General features: G+C 34.7%; 1 pseudogene; it reads left to right on the forward strand.

Annotated features, from left to right (window-relative positions):
• The first annotated feature begins 8671 nt into the window (after positions 1 to 8671).
• Positions 8672 to 10380, forward strand: LOC141677006 (homeobox-leucine zipper protein ATHB-13-like; annotated as a pseudogene).
• Positions 10381 to 12818: the final 2438 nt, after the last annotated feature.

Consider the following 12818-nt stretch of genomic DNA (forward strand, 5'->3'; position numbering starts at 1 on the left):
GATCGATTTGCATACCATATGTGTTATATTTCGATGTAATTTAAAAAAAATTGGTTTCTGGTTTTTATTCTAAAATTGGTTTCTATTTGAATATATATTTTTCGGTGCTAGTTCTCGCTGCTAATATAAATAAATAGAAACATTTCACATAAAAATAATATGATATCATAGTTCAAATTAATTTCAGTGATATTTTTCAATCCTAATTTATCCCATGATTGCTTTATATATATTAAAATATAACGTTCTCAATGCACACGTCATTGTTTGATATCTTTAATTACAATTTTTATTAGACGTGCTCATCAATCGATACCCGGGTGTTGGCCACAAATGTCACTATTTGAGAAAGAATAGCCCTATATGTCACTCTCAGAAAAGATGGCCTCAAATGTTACTTCAAAACGGGGTCTCGGTTTACGTTTTTCTAAAACTACAAAAACGCTATTGCGTTTTGCGTGTTTATTGTTTTTTTATTTTTTAAAACTGAAAACGCTATTTGTGCTCATGTTTACATAGAGCTGCAAATGAACAGAGTCGTTCGTGAACAAAACTCGGGATCGGCTCATTTAAATGAACTCGACTCGGCTCGTTTTCTTAAATGAGCTGATCGCAAACATAAAAACAAGGTCGGATAAGTAAACGAGTGGGGGCCGAGTTTTTTTTATGTTCGGCTCGGACTCGGTTCGTATAGCTTGGACTCGGCTGGGACTCAGCTCGGACACGGTAACTCGGCTCGGCTCGGATAAAATATTTATATATAACAAATATTAAATATTTACTAATCACTTGTATAAAGATTTTAAATTTTTTTAATTAAAATTTAATATTAATTTTAAAGTAAAATAATTAATTTAATATATATTTTAATAATAAATATTTTAAATTTATTTCATGCATATCACCAAAGCTTGATTAGTTTAACAAACAATTTCTAATTAAACTTAACCCTATTTCATGCATTTCACCTCACACTTTTGTTAGAGAAGTTTATGATATAATCAACCAAAATTATGAGTTCAAATAAATTAAAATAGTGAGTTGTTAAAATAAATTATAAACTATAATATTTTTAAGAAAAAGTAAAATAATTATTAATAATTATATTTCTCAACCACCTAAAGGGGCTTGCTTCCTTTATTTTATTTTATATGTGTTTTCTAATCTAAACCAATTTAACTGAAATATCAAAAATTACTAAATCTTTGACAATCGACTTCAACAATTTAAAAATAATGTATGATTTCTAAAGTTATGAATGTCTCAATAATTTAAAATAAAAATGATTTTGATTTTAAAACTCGACTTGTGAAATAAATTGATAAAATTAGATAGATTAAGAAACAAATGAAGAGTATGAGTGTGTGTATAATTGTAAGATGAAATTAGTATTTGATCTTCATATAACTTATAAAATTATAAATTATACCTTAAATTTTGTCGATTAAAAAATATATGCGAACTATTTGTGGACAACTCGACGCAACTCAAGTTCTTCTCGGCTCGGTTGTTCTTGAGCAAACTCGTGTACGGCTCGGCTCGTTTATACTGATCGTGAATATTTTTTTAGCTTGTTTTTTAAACTCGGCTCGACTCGTTTTAAAAAATATTATACTCGACTCGGCTCAGACAGAACTCGGCTAGGTTCTGTTCGTTTGAAGCTCTATGTTTAGATAGCTTGAAAACATTACCTGAAATTTAGTTTTTCTTTTTTTTTTCTTTTGTTTATAATGCAAAACGGATTCTCATGTTTGGTTTTAGAAGGAAAACCTAATTTGTGTTTCCGTTTTACTTCACCAAAAATTCTAGATAATATTATGTTTTCAAGCTTAACACGTTATTTTAAGAGATATTTTATTCATATTTTATTTATATCTTTAAATATTATAATACTTTTAAAACCCAAATTGAAAATTCTTGAACCCTAAAATATTAAAAATAATTAATAATTAGAATTTGGTTCATAGGGTTTAGGGCCTTTAAAGTCCGTAAATCCTAGATTAAATTAAGGTTTAGGCTCTAGGGTTTAAGGCCTTTAGACCCTAAACCCTAAATCCTAAACCCTAAATCAGTGTACGTTTTATTAATTTATTTAATAATATTTTTAAAACCCAAATGGGGATTGATGAACCCTAAAATTTTAAAAATTGTTAAACTAGGGTCCACTTATAATATTTTTGAATTCAGAAATTCTCAACTTAAGATTTAAAAATATTAAAATATTTATATATATGAATAAAATACGTACAAAATACCCCTAAAATAATGTTTTAAACTTGAAAACATAAATAATCTGACATTTTAGGTAAAGAAAAAAATTAAAAAAAAAGAGTGTAAAATCGGCAGCTCAATTTGTGTTTCCCTTACAAACAAAACTTCAGATCATGTTTTCACACAAACGGAACTTGAGCCCACGTTTTGAGCCACATAAAGCAACATCTCAAGTTACGTTTTAACATTTTTAAAAGAAAAAAAACGCAAAACGTAATTGCGTTTTTTATTTATAAAAAACAGAATGCGAGATTTCCTTTTAAAATGATATTTGGGATCATTTTTTCCTAAAATGGCATTGAGGGTTATTTTATCCCCATTTTGAACCTTTTTTCTCGATACCCGTACCCATATTTGTAAATCCTAAATCTACTGAAATTTTTGCACGATTTAGGATTTACTATGAACTAAAGGTAAATAGGCTTAGATATAGGTGAAATTATAGGTTAAATGCAGTGTAGCATGCATGTTTGGTTAAAATAACATGCTATTCTTGCAATCAAGCAGGACAGTGTACACATTCCATTGTTTAAAAAAAATTAAAGGTCCCCTCGTCGTAACACAATATTCAAATTACTAGATCTAAATAACTCCCTTATTTAGTTAGTGTTACAAATATGATCAACCTAAAAAGAATGTCTATTTCTTGTTAAAATAAATATTCACAAATCAACAGAAACAAGGAAAAGTTTAATGGAAATTTCTTGTAAAAAAAATTTCTCCAGAATAAATTACTTTCAAAAAATGTACAATGAACCAATCAGAAATTCCTGTACTTAGCAGCTCGTGATTTTTTTGAAAGATACAAAAAAAAATGAAAGCATAATTAATTGTAGCCGATGGCGAAGCTATTCTTCTGCCTATCCCATTACGTAAAACTAGTATTCATAACGAAACAAAATAATATTTTGCACAATATCTTTGCTACTAAGTCTATTCTATCTCACTAGCTCTCCCAGCCCTTTAATTTTGACAAGAAAAATAAATCGCCCTATCAACAAGCATGCAGGCAGCAAATTACTCCTCGGATGATTGTTAAAAGACTTTATTGCCCTTGGGGGTCGAAACATTTCACTTTTTACATTCTAGTGGCTAATTTATTTGTATCCACAAATGATTTACTGAACAAATAATAATTTAACAGATGAGGGGCTCCGCAGTTTGGCCGTCAAAAAAATCAAACAGCGTTAGTATAATACATAGATACATGTATTATATGATAGCCCCTTATACCACAGCCCCCTTCCAAAAATCGCGCTCAAATTAACCCACTTCTTAAATCATTCCTTCCAAAAACTAACCCCTCCAAATTAACCCCTTCTTAAGTTTCTTTATATTAGTGTGATTAGTGTGATTCTACAATCAACGCTAAAAGATGAGTTGGTTCATACGGTTGAAAGAAGATGTGAATGTGTACACACCTCGGAAGTGCCCTGATTATTCATGTTTGTTTTCGAATTCTTGAAAACCAATCGTTCCTTGTGTAATTGAGTATAATTGTTCAATGATGTATGGTTTTGTTTACTTGTTTATTCAGTGTTTTGGGTTATTATATTAAGTTAGGGCACAAAGTACCCGCTCATACATTAGTTGTTTAATGATTTCTTTTGTTATTTATGTTTCCCATTATAGTATTATCATGTGTTGTTTCTGAATAAAAATGTTTAAATTTGCGGTCATTGAGTAAAACTGTATCATGGTGGACAACTTACTGATAACCCGAAGGTCTATGTCGGTGGAAATGTTGATTACATAGACTTTTGCAGTTTTCATATTAGTTTAACTAAGATACTTTGTATAATTAGAGATGTTGGTATTAAAGGTCCAGAGATAAAGAATATTTGGTATAAACTACCCAAAACTACTATGGATAGAGGTTTGTTTAAGCTTGATATCGATGATGAGGTTATGCTAATGTGTACTTTGATGCCTGTTGGAAGATATGTTGAGGTGTACTTTGACACACCTTTAGACAATCAGGGAATGAGAAGTTCACCACCTTTAATGTAGAAACATCATCACCTAGAAAAATATTATAAAATGACGAGTTCACAGAGGCTCCTATAACACATCTTACACAATCACTATTGCTTCTTATAGCTCCACCCACAACTAAACCTCCTAAGTCTAAGAATACAAAGTCCCCTGCAAAGATATCAATAGCCAAGAAGTGTACTCCTAGGAAACCTACCAAACCTAGACAGAGCAAGGCACCAAGACAGCCTACACCACCAAGTCAACCTACACCACCAAGAGAAGTCACACTAGATGAATATGAACATGATAGTCAATTTCCATTTAGCACACAGTGTGAAGAAGACATTAAGCAAGATATTAGGGATTTAGAGGGCCGCTATAAATCTTTCTCTGACCCTGATGATTCTGACTTTGAATTTAGAGATGAAGAAAGTAGTTATGAGAGTTGGTATTCAGATACTTCTAACAAGGATGAATCTGATGATAATTTGATACTTAAGCTAAATGTTGATGACTTGGGAGAGGAGGAGAAAGATGGTGAACAAAGTGATGTTGCCTCATCTGTCTATGTTGGTTCCGATGATAAGAGGATGGTGGCCAACTCAAGTGATGAAGATGCCATTAGTTACCCTATTTTCAATGAGAAGGTGGACATGAAAAGACCTACATTCAAGTTGGGCCTTTTATTTAGAGATTCAAAAAATTTTAGAGAAGCAGTAAAAAAGTATGCAATAATTGAAAGAAGGCCCATAAGTAATGTGAGGGGCTTTGGGAAGAAAATGAAGTATATTTTCCAACCACCCTATCTGTGGAAGGTTTATGCTTCTTCATACCAAGGGACCCCTAATTTTCAGATAAAGACATTTTACAATAAAAACATCTGTTTTCCTACCTTTAAACAACAGCAGATCAATTTCAAGTGAATTGCATATTACTATGAGACAGAGTTAAAGTTGAATCCTACCTGTGGCTACCTTCTGGAAAAAAATTGTCAATGACCTAATATGTGATGTCAGCAAGCATTGTGTTTATAGAGCCAAAGAGAGAGCTCTAATCAAGATTGGCGGTACACATGAGGAGCAGTATAGTATGGTTTGGAGGTATGCACATGAATTGAAGAAGGTGCTTCCAAAATCAACAGTCAAGGTGCTTACTGAGAACCCAGATGCAGGTGTAGAGAGGGGCAGATTTCTCAGATTTTATTTGTGCTTGCAACCACTAAATAATGCTTTCATGGAGAATTGTAGGAAGCTTGTAGATTTGGATGGCTTCCACTTAAAAGGACCTTATGGAGGTAAACTTTTAGCAGTTGTGGGTGTAGATGACAATGATGACATGTACCATGTGGCATGGGCCATAGTCGAGACAGAGAACACTGATGCTTGGACATGGTTTTTGGAATACTTTTGTCAAGATATCAAGATTACAAATGATAAGGAATCGACATTTATCTCAGATAGACAGAAGGTACAAAAATGTCATCATTTATCAATGTTATAATTTGCTTATTTTTAACAGTTTGACATGTTTTGACATAATTTTTTTGTTTTTGACATTTTTCAGGGATTGATAAATGCATTAGACTCGGTGGTTCCCAATGTTGAACATAGATTCTGTGTAATGCATTTATTTCAAAATATGGTGAATGAATTAAAGAGTGCAACACAAAATGGAAGGCTGCAAGAGCTACTACAAATTAGGAATTCAAACCGCATATGGAGAAGATGAAAGGGTTATGTATTCTTTCATAACTTCAAATTTAACACACCTCGTTCTTAATCCCTAATTTCTTCATGTACTAATATGACTAGGTTTCAAAGCCTTGTTATGAATGGTTGATGGATAAACCTAGAGGTCAGTGGTCTGGGTCTGCTTTTAGAACCACACCTTGCAGTGATATGTTTGTAAACAATCACTGTGAGGTGTTCAATAGCAGTATAAGGAAATACAAAGAATTGCCAACCGTAATAATGTTGAGAGAAATACAAAAAGCTGTTATGAAGAGAATCCAAGTGAGAATGGACAAAATGAAGGATAAGGAATTTGTCATCTGCCCTAGTGCTCAAAAAAATTAACAAAATAAGCACAATCAATACTACTTGTTCTGACAATTACTACATTTTTCTAATGCTTGTTTGTAATTTTATGCACTTTATAGGGCACTACATTATGCACCTAGTTGTTTTGTCACCTAGTCAGGAGGCACTTCATACAGTGTCACGTGTTCAGAAGGTGGCCATGAACTAGTTGTGAACTTGACCAAGAAGTCATGCACATGCAGGAAGTGGGAACTCACTGGAATTCCTTGCTATTATACATGTGCATGCATCCAGTTCAGAAATGGTGAATGGCCTGAATATGTGAATGACTATTATAAGCAGGAGAGCTACACGAAGGTATTTTCATTTCATATTAATGTTATACTATGTCACACTAATATGTCATACTAACATGTTATTTTTCTCAGCTTTACAACTACACTCTTTAGCCAATTGTTAGCCCTAAGTTCTAGGAAGACACAGCTGAGCCCCTTCATCTGCCACCTCTTACTAAGGTCCAAACTGGTAGACCTAAAAAGAAAAGAAACAAAAAGAATGATATTCCCAAGGATGCAACTAAACTACCTAAGTTTGGGGATAAGCTAGGTTGTAGTTTTTGTAAGGACATAACTCATAACCATAGAACATGCACAAAGAAGGTAATGAAAATTACTCAACAATTGTATATTAAACCAGTAAAAGGTAGAAACTAATTGCTACATATTGATGCTTGCAGAGGGATGGTGATATAACCAAGGCTACAGAAGAAAATAGGGCACCTAACATTGGTAGAACCAAGGTGAAATGCACCACATGTGGGGGAATGGGCCACAATAAGAGGACATGTGGAAGAAAGGTAATGTATTGATGTTATTGTGTTCAAGATTTATTGCACTTGAAAGTACTTCAAATTTACAAATCCTATTTATGTGTCATAGAATGCTGGAGGCCAAACACATAATGCAGAAATACCTGCAAATGAGGGTGGTGGAAGCCAAAGAACTGATGCAGAAAGGGCACCTTCAAATATTCAAGCACCAACAACAAAGAATAAGTTAAAAACAAAGGTGGTTGAAGGTAAGGAATCTAAGGAAAAGGGTAAAATATTAGCCACTGAAGCTCTCAAAGTAAGGGGAAAAGAAGTAACAACACTAAGAGAATTGGAGGCTGCAAAGAGGGCCAAACAAAGTGATGCCAGGAAGAACCAACAAGGGGCCTCAAAAACTCAGAAGAAAAAGGATGGTAGGAAAGAAGGGCAACCATGATAGTCTTGTTCTAGTTATTGCTCAAATTGTCTTGTACTTTTGTCAAACCATGAATGTAATATGTTCTCAACCATATGTTGGCCAAGCTGATCTTTTTTTAACTAGGCCAAGCTGTTATTTTCTTAAGTTTGTTTTGTGAAACTCATGGTTGGATCAATGTTATGAACCTAGGTTTTATTTACTTTGCCAAGATTTTTTCCTGTGGTTTTCAACTTCATAGGGACATATCAAAAGATTTAGGGCAAATACAGATTTCATTTATTCACAAATATCACAAATACATAAAAGCATCATCAACACATTTGCTTTCATTACATATCTAGTTACCTACAAACACAGTGCATAAATAACTAAAAAATACAATACAAACTACATGTAAGCCAATAAAAGTTAGGCCAACAGAGAAGATCACTCTCATTTGCACTCTTCCTTCCTACCAGAGCTGAACCAAATGTGGTATATGAACAAAACCAATAAAATACATAGTGCTTTCTATTTCCAAATTTCATTCTTCAATTGTTTTATCTCCTCAGTATACTCCTTTCTCTGGGCAACCAACTCCAGTATATCTTCATCATCCTTCCTACCAATTCGATGTTTCAGCCCGTTGATCACAGCCTTGCTTCTACCATCAAATTCAGGTTCTGACCACTTGAATAAGTCACAAGATTGAGTAGCACAAGTTAGAAACTTACGACCCGGATTATAATCCGTCCATGAAGTCTTCTGAACAGCCCAGTTCTTGCAGTAACACTTCTCATTCATTGTTCTGAGACAGAGTCTTGCAAATTCGATTTTAGGTTTAGTTTGGTTAGAAAATGGAGAAGAGAAGAGGAAAGTGTTGTATGCGGCTGAGAGAGGTAATTATACGTATATATAACTCAAATAGAGCCGTTGAATTATGTTTTGACATTTTTACCCCAGCTCCGTTAACGTCGTTAACGGCCCAAGTGCGGGGCCGCTCATCTGCTAAAATATTATTTGTTCAGTAAATCATTTGTTGAGACAAACAAATTAGCCACTAGAGTGCAAAAAGTGAAATATTTCGGCCACCCAAGTGCAATTAATTCTTGTTAAAAATTATATATATGTTTCAAAGTTATGGATTACAACAAGGAGATGGCTTTTTTCCCTTCAAATTTTATGCTACAAACTAAAGCTCTTCATAAAGTTGATAATCATCGACATCAAACCTCTCTAAATCCAAATCTTCTAAGTCCTCAAGATTTCCATGGTTCCCTCTTTGTATCTAGTCTTTTTAAAAAAAATGAATACATTAAATATCATATATGTATATTCAAAAGAATATATTTGATGTTGGTGCAGGTCTTAGTTCTTTTCTGGGAAAGAGACCTTTGTCATTTGCATGAGGCATTCATAATCATGAGATAGATTATCGAGAAGAAACCGAAAGAAACAGAATTATACGTAGTGGAAATCATATGGAAGATATGTTTAATGATGAAGATGGATTGTCACGACCAGGAGGAGTGAAGAAGAGAAGGTTTAACTCGGAGCAAGTTAAGATGCTTGAGAAAAACTTTGAGTTGGATAACAAGATTGAGCCTGACCGAAAATTGCATCTGGCCAGGTCTTTTGGCCTACAACCCAGACAGATTTCTATCTTGTTCTAGAATAGGAGGTGTAGATGGAACACCAAGCAATTACAAAATGTCTATGAACTTCTCAAGCGACAATTTGATGCCATCAAAGCTGAAAACTCTACCCTTCAATCACAAAACCGAAAACTTTATGCCCAGGTACACGTCCGTACAATCTTCTGATAACATAATTGTGATTTGGTAGCGTGTGTGTGTACATGGACATGATAGTGTTGAATAATATAAGATTTTGTTGAGACATTTCACTAACATCTTAAAGATATTAATTTTAGATGCGCTATTTACTTATTAGATAAAAAAATATGATACAGTCATTGGACTTTGAACATGTTTAGTATATTCAATGCATACAGGCTTCATTCAATATCAATTATAGAATAGTAATTTATTTTTACAATAGTTAACCTCATATTACCATTGACATAGTAAACTAATCATATTTTGTACATAATTTTGTACACTATTATGTACACCAAACATTTTCCAATTATATATCCCCTTCACCGGGTAATAAGAGGTCTATGGTAGGAGACTTAGAGCTAGCCATGGACGTTGTAGAAACCCTACTTTTACTAAAAACAATTGTACTAATAAATATGACTCGTTTATACTTCATATTCACATAATTTTACATAGATAGCTAGGTTTCAAGGTGTTAGTGATCATGTTTACTTTCTCAATAATAAATATTTTCAACATTCAAATATAATATATGGGTTGTTGTAGTCATGTCATATTATTAATTAGTTAATTAACTGATTGCAGATACTGGCACTGAAAAATATGGATCCAGCAGAGTTAATAAATCTAAATAAAAAAGTAGACAGATCTTGCAACAATACAGGTAAAAATAGCTCTGATGTCATTTAGCAAAAAAAAATAGCTCTGATGTCAATTTAGATATTTCAAGGACACCGTCAGCAATTAACAGCCTTGCAAATATTACTAGCAGATCATCAGCAAGACCAGAGATCCAGCCTCAAAAAGCTGATCACTATCGCCATTATCTGTGTGAAACAACAATTAAAGAAGAAAGTTTTAGCAACATGTTATGTGGCACCGCTGATCAATCTGAATAGTGGTCGTGGTTAGAATAACAACAGTTAAATTGAATGAATAGTTGTACACCAAGTTTTTCACTATTGGCAGCTAGCAGCTGATCCACTGCTTCATTAGGACATGAATATATGTTCACGGATAATGTGGGATGCCATTTGTTTAATATTGGTATAGAATCAAGACACTTGAATAAAAACACAGAACTTATTGTTCACTGGAAAGTTTATTGCCTTCTGCTTGATTAGAAAAACTGAATAGAAACAACGTTAAAAGAAAATAGACTCCTGAAAACTAGCAACCACCTTCCTATCAAACCTCTACTAATCAACTTATTTTAATACAAACCTAAAATATCTCAAACATAGCTGAGACTAAATCAATCTTATTTTCTGACGTGGACAAAACAAAAAAAAACATTAAAACTAATTTAGATTACTCCCAACATACTCCCCCGTAATCTAAATTACTTCCGGATGTTCTTCATTCCCAGTAAGTCTCGCATCTTCTCAAACTTCACCGTGGACATCGACTTTGTCAGCATATCAGCACGCTGGTCTTCTGTACGGACATGCTTGATCACTATTTCACCTTGCTCCACACGCTCCCGTATGAAGTGATATCGGACGTCGATGTGTTTACTTCGCCTGTGGAATACTGGGTTCTTAGCCAAGTCAATTACAGACTTATTATCTATGTAGATCACTACTAGCCCATGCTTCATACCAGTGACTTGAATAAGTAAATTCCTCAGCCAAATACCTTGACACGCGGCTGCCGTTGCAGCCATGAATTCCGCCTCACAGGTCGAGAGTGCAACACACCGTTACTTTTATGATACCCAGTTGATTAGACTCTCATTCAAATAGAAAACCATGCCTCCAGTACTTCGACGATCTTCTGTGTTTCCTGCCATATCGCTGTCTGAAAATCCACTCAGCATGTAATTGTCAGCACCACGACTATAGTTCAATCCGTAATCCATAGTTCCTTTTACATACCTGAGAACTCGTTTTGCAGCATTCATGTGTAAAATAGTTAGTCGTTCCATGTAACGACTGATCACTCCTACTGCAAACGAGATGTCTGGGCGCGTATGACCAAATACCTAAGCCCCCCGATCAGACTCTTATAAGTAGTTGAATTAATAGGTTTTCCTCTCTCATCTTTGTCAATCTGAACTTTCACCTCCATTGAATATTTTACAGCATTACAATCATTCATACCAAATTTTTCGAGAAGCTTTGATGCATACCCGGCTTGTTTGAGGATAATTCCTTCACTACTCTGCATTACCTCTATCCCCAGATAATAGTATAGTTTACCAAGATCGGTCATCTCGAATTCTTTGCCCATTTGACACTTAAATTTTTTAATATTACTAAAATGGGTTCCAGTCACCAAAATGTCGTTGACGTAGACTGCTATGACAAGAACCTCTCCCCCATCTCTCCCGGTGTATACAGCATGCTCGCAGGGGCATTTCTCGAAACCCAATCTTTCAAGAAACTCACTTAGTTTGGTATACCATGTACGAGGCGCCTGCCTCAATCCGTAAAAAGCTTTTATCAGTTGGTATACCAAGTGTGTCTTGCCTTCCACCACGAAACCCTCAGGTTGACTAAGATATACGGTCTCCTCTAATTCTCCATTCATAAAAGCGGACTTAACGTCCAAATAGTGAACCTCCCACCCGTTTCTTGCTGCCAACGCCAAAAGCAATCTAACTGTCTCCAATCTTGTTACAGGAGTGAAAACTTCCTCAAAGTCGACACCCTTCTTTTGTACGTACCCTTTTGACACCAAACGTGCTTTATGTTTGGTTATATTTCTATTTACATCCCATTTCAATTTGAATACCCATTTCAGACCGATTGATTTGCTGTCAGGTGGTAACTCGACCAACTTCCACGTTCGATTCTTTTCAATTGCTTTAATTTCATTTTTCATCACCATTTCCCATTCCTTTTCACCAACAACCTCCGTGTAGTTTAGTGGCTCATCAATCCCAAGTAATGGCAGTTCATTTTCGACTTCAACCTCCTCTGTTTCATCATATATTTCACTCAACAGTCGAAAATGTTTTGGTTCACTACTCTCATCAGTATCAGTTGAAAGTTCTGTCTCACGTGCACTTTCTTCTCCATTATTGCTACTTGGTGTGAGGCTCGTTCTCATCAGGATCTTCAGAACTCGTCAAATCTCCAAAATTCCCACTGATCACAAATGAATTTCCAATCTCAGCATCCTTCCCTTCAAGTTTATCCCACTCCCAGGTTTTGTCTTCCTCAAATGTCATGTCCCGACTTACGTGTACCTTGCTCGTATCTGGATCAAAAAGTCTACATGCCTTAGTTCCCGGTTCTTTCCCCAAATAAACCACTCTCTTGCTTTTGTTATCTAGCTTAGTAATTTGCACACTTGGTAGCTTCATGTATGCTATACAACCGAATATTCTCAAACTGCTCAGATCTGGTTTCTCCTCTGTCCAGGCCTCAAGTGGCGTCTTTCCCGAAAGAGCATGTGTTGGTAACCTATTTAGGACATATATTGAGTGACGCACTGCTTCTGTAACAACCCAAATCCTG

This window comes from Apium graveolens, chromosome 8, assembly GCF_009905375.1.
Source record: "Apium graveolens cultivar Ventura chromosome 8, ASM990537v1, whole genome shotgun sequence".
Taxonomy (NCBI): Eukaryota; Viridiplantae; Streptophyta; class Magnoliopsida; order Apiales; family Apiaceae; genus Apium; species Apium graveolens.